The sequence below is a fragment of the Alligator sinensis genome, unplaced genomic scaffold, assembly GCF_000455745.1.
Source record: "Alligator sinensis unplaced genomic scaffold, ASM45574v1 scaffold1156_1, whole genome shotgun sequence".
Classification (NCBI taxonomy): Eukaryota; Metazoa; Chordata; order Crocodylia; family Alligatoridae; genus Alligator; species Alligator sinensis.
The window spans coordinates 1088200-1096097 of NW_005842296.1; positions in this window are offsets into that span (position 1 = coordinate 1088200).

The following is a 7898-nucleotide window of genomic DNA, read 5'->3' on the forward strand; positions in this document are numbered from 1 at the left end:
ATTAAGGTAAGGAAGTAAGTATACTCTGGATTAGAAAGGAGAGCACACCTTTGGTTTCCAACATAGGACGAGCCACATTTCCAAAGGAAAAATTCCACCCCTGGAAGTTTTCTCCAGAATGATTAACATAACTCCCCAATCCTTCCTTCCCTTGGACTATTGCAGCTAAGTGCTAGATTCTGGTACCCTTACCTGTAATGGGCAATGTCCATGTTGTAAAATGCCACACACACTAATGGCACTCATCAAAGAAGCAACCAGGTGTGCGGGCCCTCTCCCGATCCCACCTGGATCGCCATGTGCAAGTTCTCTCTCGATCCCATCTGGGTCACCATGTGTGAGCCGGGGGTGAGCCGGGCCCGTCTTTGTGCACACAGGCTGTGGCCGGCAGCCCGGGTACACGGGGCTGGAGAAAAACCGCGGCGCGGTTTGGTACGCTCGAGCTAGAATCAGTCACGGAGGCGTAATGGTTGATTGAAAAGATTATTTACTTACACCCAAGGTGGTCGCGGTGTAGGCTGGCTGTATCTCAGTGAGTGTTACTCGGTTCCCAGGTCCCCCGGAGCTGTTAAGACTCCGTGGGTTTGACAATGGGGTCCTTAGGACAGGGATACGTCTGGGCTGCGATCGGCGACGGGGAGAGGCTAGAGGTTAGTTGCCTCGGAGTCGTTAAGGCTCCGAGGGTACGGTAAATAGTTGTTGAAGCTCCGTGGGTTCGACAAATTAAACCTCTGTTGCCCTCTTAAGGAAAAAGCTGGGTTCGTATGGATCAGCAGCGCTTAGAGATCCTCACGCTCCTTTCCCGAACTCCACGTGCTTTCTCTCTCTCCGACTTGGGCGGAAACTACCCAAGCCTTTTGTACGGCTAGCAAGCCAATAGCTAGCCGCCATGTGTGCCTACATTTAGAACCGGCCAATAATGTGGCACGAATCTAAATACAAATGGCAGGAACTCCTTTGCATCGTGCATCACCATAATGCAAAAGAAATGCACTATGCAAAGAAAGCTACAGAACTGGCGGGAAAAGCTCCTGCACGCGGGTTCTCCGTTACAACAGAACACTCCACCGTGCAAAAGAGCTGCAATTTGGCGGGAACATGATTTAGCGATGCCGAAGCACACTCAAACAAAAAACCCACAACTTTGGGTTGTGACACCAGGATGATCAAGTCGGGAGCATGAGAGAAGAGAAGAGGAGCTTGAATGTACCACCAGAGCAGTAGGAATATTCACCCTGGACAACTGCAAAATAACATGGAAAATACAAAGAGTTGACTGGCATTGTTGGTTCATGACAAATTGTCTTAAAGCCAGCATGCGGTGTGCTAAATGTGGGGAAAGGGTGCCGATAGTGTCAACTGCTATTGGAAGAGGCCAATAACTTCTTTTGCCTCTGCAGACCTCCTTCCCCGGCTGTAGCATATAGAGCTAACCGCTGTTTCCCAGCCTAAAAGCACTGCCAAAGGCAAAATGAAGATCTTTCCATTCTCCCATGTGAAGCCTTTGAATTTAGGCTTCCTTCACAGCAGTTCTGCTAGTTAGGCCATTTCAGAAGACTGCTCTATACTTGTGCCCAGGTTTCTCAGTAGAGTGGCTGGCAGAAAGGGTGGAAAGGAAACAGCAGGGAAAGGTGAAAGATAAAAGGAAAAGTTTGAAGTGACACGTTCCACTTACTTTGCTGACTAAAGTTCACCATCTGTGGAGAGCAGCTTTGAGAGCCAAGGAATTTGCATGTTGGAGTGAAACGTTTAGGAAATAACACAAATACACGCACACGCATACACACACAGAGCTCTGCTGCAGTTGGGACATCTTCCTCAGGATGCTCAGTGCAGTGCTCTGATGTCTAATTACACTGATGTTCATAAGTTTATATAACTCACTTGCCATAAGGAATCAATACATTTCTAAAAATTCTTGAGATTTCATAGACAGTTTTTCAGGATTAAATGTAATTTACTCGTCAGCAGACACTTGAAGCTTTTGTTTCATTTCCAAAATAGAGCTATTTTTCTAAATACTTTCATCATTATTTCTAGCAGCCCAATTTTTTTTTTTTTTTGACTCATGCTACATTTATTAATATCACAGTACAGACAGGATACAGGGCAAAAATGAAACCCTTCCACTCCATTTCATTATTCAAAGCAGTCCTTTTAATCTATCCAAAATCTTTTAAACCAACAGGAACAAAATCCTCTCAAATTCCAGGGTACATTAACTTCTCCCGGCTTTGGTTTAAAAACTGCCTTTGTGACTTCTCATATTGGTGAAAAGCTCTGAATTTACAGCTTTGGGGAGGTGAAGTTAGATCCTCCACTGATGTAAACAACTGTAATCTCATGCAGCTTTATACCAGTGGAAGAGCTGACCCCAGCATACATACACAAGAATTATGGTAGAGGCCGTAACAATGAAAGATGTCCTTCCCCATATTGCCAGTTCATCCCAAATTCCAGTAGATGAAGAGAGCGAGTCCAGTAGGTCACTCAGCTTTCTGATGCCAGCTCCAGTCTGCACCAAGTTCCTTGCATTTCTGCAAGGCCAACCCCTTCATCAGTATTGGACTATGATCTTTATTCCTTTTTCTACCTTCCCTGAAGTCAAAATTCAATTTCTCATCAAATACTCTGCCAGTGACTCGTCCTCCTTTACCATATACACAGTCAAAACTCAAGATGCGATGAATAAAATCATTTAATATTGTCAAATGAGCAAACTCAAGAGAGAAACTGAAAAATAAAAATTAACATCCTGTTTATGCCAGAAGCATCTTCAAGTCAGTGCAAAGACATCCTAGCCTATTGCCATGTTTCCTACATCCTATCTTCCACATCTCCAATTCCTTCTCCTCCTGGCAAGCAATGCATTCTCTGTTTCACACCCTCTGTCACAAAGGAGGCTGCATACTACACATTATAGATTATGGACATAATTTTTAAACTTAATTGTCAACTAGTAGGTCACTAAAACTCTGAATAGGCACTAAAGTAAGTGGATTTTTGGAAGTACTTAAAAGCCAATCACAATTTGTATTGCTGAAAGAGGGAACTAATGGTGCCCTTTCTCTGAAAATTAAGCTTAATGTTCAGTGCTTTAGTCCCATCGAATGTACATAAGTACTTTGTTGAATCAAATGTCAGCCAACAAAATGTAAGCTCACAGGCATGAGTTTAGGAGAAGCAGAGTCATAGGGTGCATCTACATGAGATGCTTTACTGCATAGTAGTGTTGTTTACTGCCCAGTAAGCACGTGTGTCTACACATGTGCAAGCTTACTGTGCAGTAAGTGATGCTACTTGCAAGTAAATTTGGTATGTGAAAATGCAAGTAGAAAATTTACTTCTGAGTAGTTACTGTGCAGTAAAGACATGTGTAGACATCAACCAGGAGCAGATTTGCTCCCAGTCAGCCCTGCCACCAGAGGGGCCAGCCTCAGGCTAGCCCCAGGGCTCTGGGGCTGGATCACCTCTAGGGCAGCCCCAGCATCAGGCCCTTAAAAGCCTGCAGGCATTTTGAGCCCTGGGCCACATGTGCAGGCAGCCTAAGGCCACTTGAGGCCCTTGTGCCCGCCTGGGCAGGCCACAGGCTAGCTGCACCAGCCTGCATGCACCTCGGTGCCACTACCTAGCACCGCAGTGCCACACAGCACCTAAGCCCAGCTGCAGTCAGCTCATGGCCACTGAGGCCAGCTCCAGCTTCCCATAGCCCACCTGCAAGCAGCCTGCCTGGAGCTTGCTGTGGGGTATTGCCTTGCCCTGCACCTGCCAGTCCTGCGCCATGTCCCTGCACTGGGGACTGCAGGCAGCTGGGTTAGGGTCAGCAGCACAGAGACAGCTGCATGGAGACCTGGAGAGCTGGCACAGGAGCCCTGATAGCCTTGTCATCACCTATGCCCATGGCCACCACTCAGGACCCCAACTGGTCACAGGAGAAGACTGGTGACCTCATGGTACTGTAGGGTGAGGCGAAGGTGCAACACCAGTTCACATGGGGTGGGCACTCCAACGCCCATGTGTATGAGGGGCTATCAGGCTGGATGTGGCAGTGCGGGCATGACTGGTCAGTGCAGCAGTTGAGGTTGAGGCCTTGTGGGGACAGTGGGTCATCATCACTGACCACAAATGTCAGTCGGGGCCTGCCTGGAAGTCCATGTCCTGTATGCGGCAATTGATAGAGTTCCTCATGCCCTGGGACCCAGGTCACAGCCATGTTGTGTAAAGCAGCTCAGGCCTGAGCCCCTGCCCCAGCCTGGCACCTGCGGTGACATGTCAATGGGACAGGGTCCCTCAGGGTGGCAGCAGCCTGTCATGCCAGCCATGCCATCTCTGACCATTTGGTAAGCCCCGCACTGGGGGGGGGCTGGCTCACCCTGGCCCCTGCCCCTGCCCCTCTTCCCCACCTAGCCCTGCCCAGCTGCATTCCCTTGTCCCCCAGGTTCCTGCAGCATACAGGGAGGCATTCTGGGTGGCAGAAGAAAGTGCAAAACTTATTAAGTAGCCCTGCAGCTAGGTGGGCACAGGCCTCTCACTCACTGAAGAATGCATTGATGCTGGTGATGACGTCCTGCTTGGCTGCAGGGGGCAGGGATGCATAGTGCAGCCACAGGTAGCCCTCCAGGCTGTGGCAGAAGTTGCAGGTCCAGCAGTGCATGGCCCCTGGTACAGAGCATCAGGGTTCTTCAGTGGGGCTTTTTGGAGGCTTTATCTAAAGATAAGTCAATCAACTATTAGATAAAATCACAAAAAAAGCCGCAGTAAAGCAGCTGATCTATGCAAATTAGGGCTGTGTGAAACAGCACTGTTCTGATTCGACTTCCGTTTCAACGATTCGACAGAACAGTGTTCTGTTTCAAGTTTCGTTTTGTTTTGAACGCACTGTTCTGTTTTGTTTCGTCAAAACTGTTTTGCTGTTTCGGCTCTGTTTCAATGTTTTCTGCATAGGTTATTATGGGGAAACATAAAATGCAGCAGGCAGGCAGATTGGGGGCTCTGGGAGTGCTTCAGGGGCTGTGAAGGAGTCGTCCCAGGGGTGTGAGCCCCTGATCTGCCTGCCAGATGAGAGAAGCCGAGTGCTGCCACCTGGGACTGGCACCAGGAAGATCGGGGCTGTTGCTGGTCCCAGGCAGCAGCACCCGGCTCATCTCATTCAGCAGACAGATTGGGTCCTCGCCCGCACCCCAAGGAGGTGTGCAGGGGCTGTGCCTGAGTCCTCCCAGGGGTGCGCGCCCCCGATCTGCCTGTCAGATCACAGACCAGTGCAGGGCACAGCCTACACCCAGCGCCAGGAAGATCGGTGCTGCTGCTGGCCCCAGGTGGGAGCACCCAGCTCCTGTCACCTGGCAGGCAGATCAGGGGTCCACACCACAGGGAGGACTCTGGCACAGCCCCCGCTGAATAGATTCAAGAAAGTTGTGATCTATACATGGACATTATACAAAAAGGGGAAAAAAGAGAGACGGAAATTATCAAGTATAATTGTTTGCTATGCAGTATTTGCCTATTTTTCTTTTGTAACCAGACAATAAACCTTACACAGTAGCTTATTTTTTGATATATCAGGACTGTTGTTTGCTATGGAAAAGCTCAATGTGTTCTAAAGTCTCCTAAATTTGCATATTGGCTACCTCACATTGAAAGAGGTGAAGTCCCAAATAGCTTCTTCAACTCCTACCCTATAAAATAAAAGAAATTCACACCTCCAGCGAGAGATTACAAACAATACCGCATGATTTACTGAATTAATTAAAAAGCTGAAGAAAGAAATTGAAATTTCAGGTATCAGGTAAAGTTCTCTCTCTTGTATATAAATTGATCATGCTTCCTGCATCCAGTCTCTACAGTATCTATCACAATTATCACATAATCTTTGGCACCATCCAAAATAGGAAGCTTCCTTTGAACTTGACTGAAATAATAACCAGACTTTTAGATTTTTCTGATCTAGATCAATCTATGCCTTTAGGAAAATGCATCTCATCAAAACTAGTTTAAGTAAATTGGGGGATATTCCATAAGCAGAGGAAAGGTGAAATTCGAAGTGGAAATTTGTTGTGGATGAATCTCTCAAATAAAATGTATTCACTAGGTGTATATAGATATTACTGTTATGGCAGATGACACCAATTAACAAAATCACACATAGTCGTTCAAGTTTCTTTTTCTTTGTGTGAAACCACTTGTCATACTGGTATTGTGTAGAGGGAACCATAATGGCAACAAGATAAACTTGGTGCCTGCCTTGATCTCAGATGGAGCCAACCTAGCGGGGGAAGACGGACTAGATGATCTCTTCAGGTCCCTTCCAGCCTTGCTTCTCGATGATTCAATCCTTGAGATGGAGTTGCTCCCTGGGAACCAGAGACTGGTATTGGTCTCAGATCACTGAAAGAAAAAAATTTCCCCGCATGCTCTTTGTAACCATTTCTGTTCCAGGTCTGGTGCAGATATGAATAATAAAAGTTACTCCCCATCTTAAAAAGCCAGTCAAACCAAACAGTCAAGTGGGCTAGTGTGGTGAAGGCATAGTAGTTTCTACAGCCAACAACAGGAATGATGCAGCTGGATTAACTCCTGGCTATGTTTGATCCCCCAGCCTCAATAGTCAGGTCCCTTTTTACAGCAAAGTCAAATGGAGGAAGAGTTTAGCATAACTCCAGCATGAGGCTTGAAATTATGCTTTTGGAGCCACAGTAAGAGACACACTCCTCTGCCACTGTGCCCTGACCTCAGATGGTTCACACAAAAGGTTCTTATCCATTTATCTTTTACACAACAGTTATTATTTTCCATCTGGCTTCTAATAAAACAACAGACTTCAAACTTACTAAAAGAAATGCAAAGCGTTCAGGCCAGACCACCACTGCTTCTCCTGATTCATTGCTTTGGAGAAGCAACAGCAGCTTTGGCATGTGCCCTTGTTATTGTGTACTGGGCATGGGAAAAAACCATGCTGAGAAGCGAAAAAAAATTCTATAATTCTAATTGCCTTTTAGTACAGCTCAAACCCACAGACTGCTGAAGGTTAAGCTTTTTGGTACAAAACCTAAATAGTGTTTGTCATGTTGGTTCCACACCGTACACTACCCTACTGTTTGGTTTGTTTTTTAAATCCTCCTATTTTATTGCCAGCAAGTGGGACTTCTTCAGATGTTTGGCCATGGGCAGACACTTCCTCTGCCAAGTTTGTTTTGAACCTCCGTATTTGGTTGTTTCTCTTTTTGCCCCCAAACTTATCCAACCCTGATATAAAGAAGCGCGCACACAGCCTCTGAACAATGCCATGGCTTCTTTCCAAGTGGGGCCAAGTCCCCACAAACCAATAGCTGGTAGAAGTGCCGGAGACTTGAATAATCAGCACCTTCCTAAAGACAAGAATGCCTTCATCTCTGTAAAGCACTGGAGACTTCCTATGCACTACATAATTCAGCAGAGTTGTATGTCTTCGGGGCTGGTAAAGGGAAGCAGCAAGACTGATATCACATGGTATTTAAAACAAAAGCAAATGTCCCAAACTGCTCAGATTTTCTTGGGTGGGGGGGGGAAGGAGAGGGGGAAAAAACACTTGAAACAATAAATAATTAACTGGCAGGAATCATTGCCACCAGATAGTTTTGCAGCAAGAGTCTGGTAGTATTCAGAAAGACAATAAGATGTTTACATGCGTAATGAGAACATCCAGACTTAGTTTAGACATGATAAAAAAATGTACGAGGACTGCAGCACCAGATTTGCATTCCCAAAAGGAAAATAAAAAGGTCTTTTGAGGTCTATATTGGTTAACAAGGTCCCTTAAAAGGCAATGAATCAGTTAACCCAAGCAGCAGTTCACTGCATCAGCCCCGAATTTAAAAAAAAAATGTTGTTTTCTTTCCCTGTATCAGCTAGCATCCTGCTGA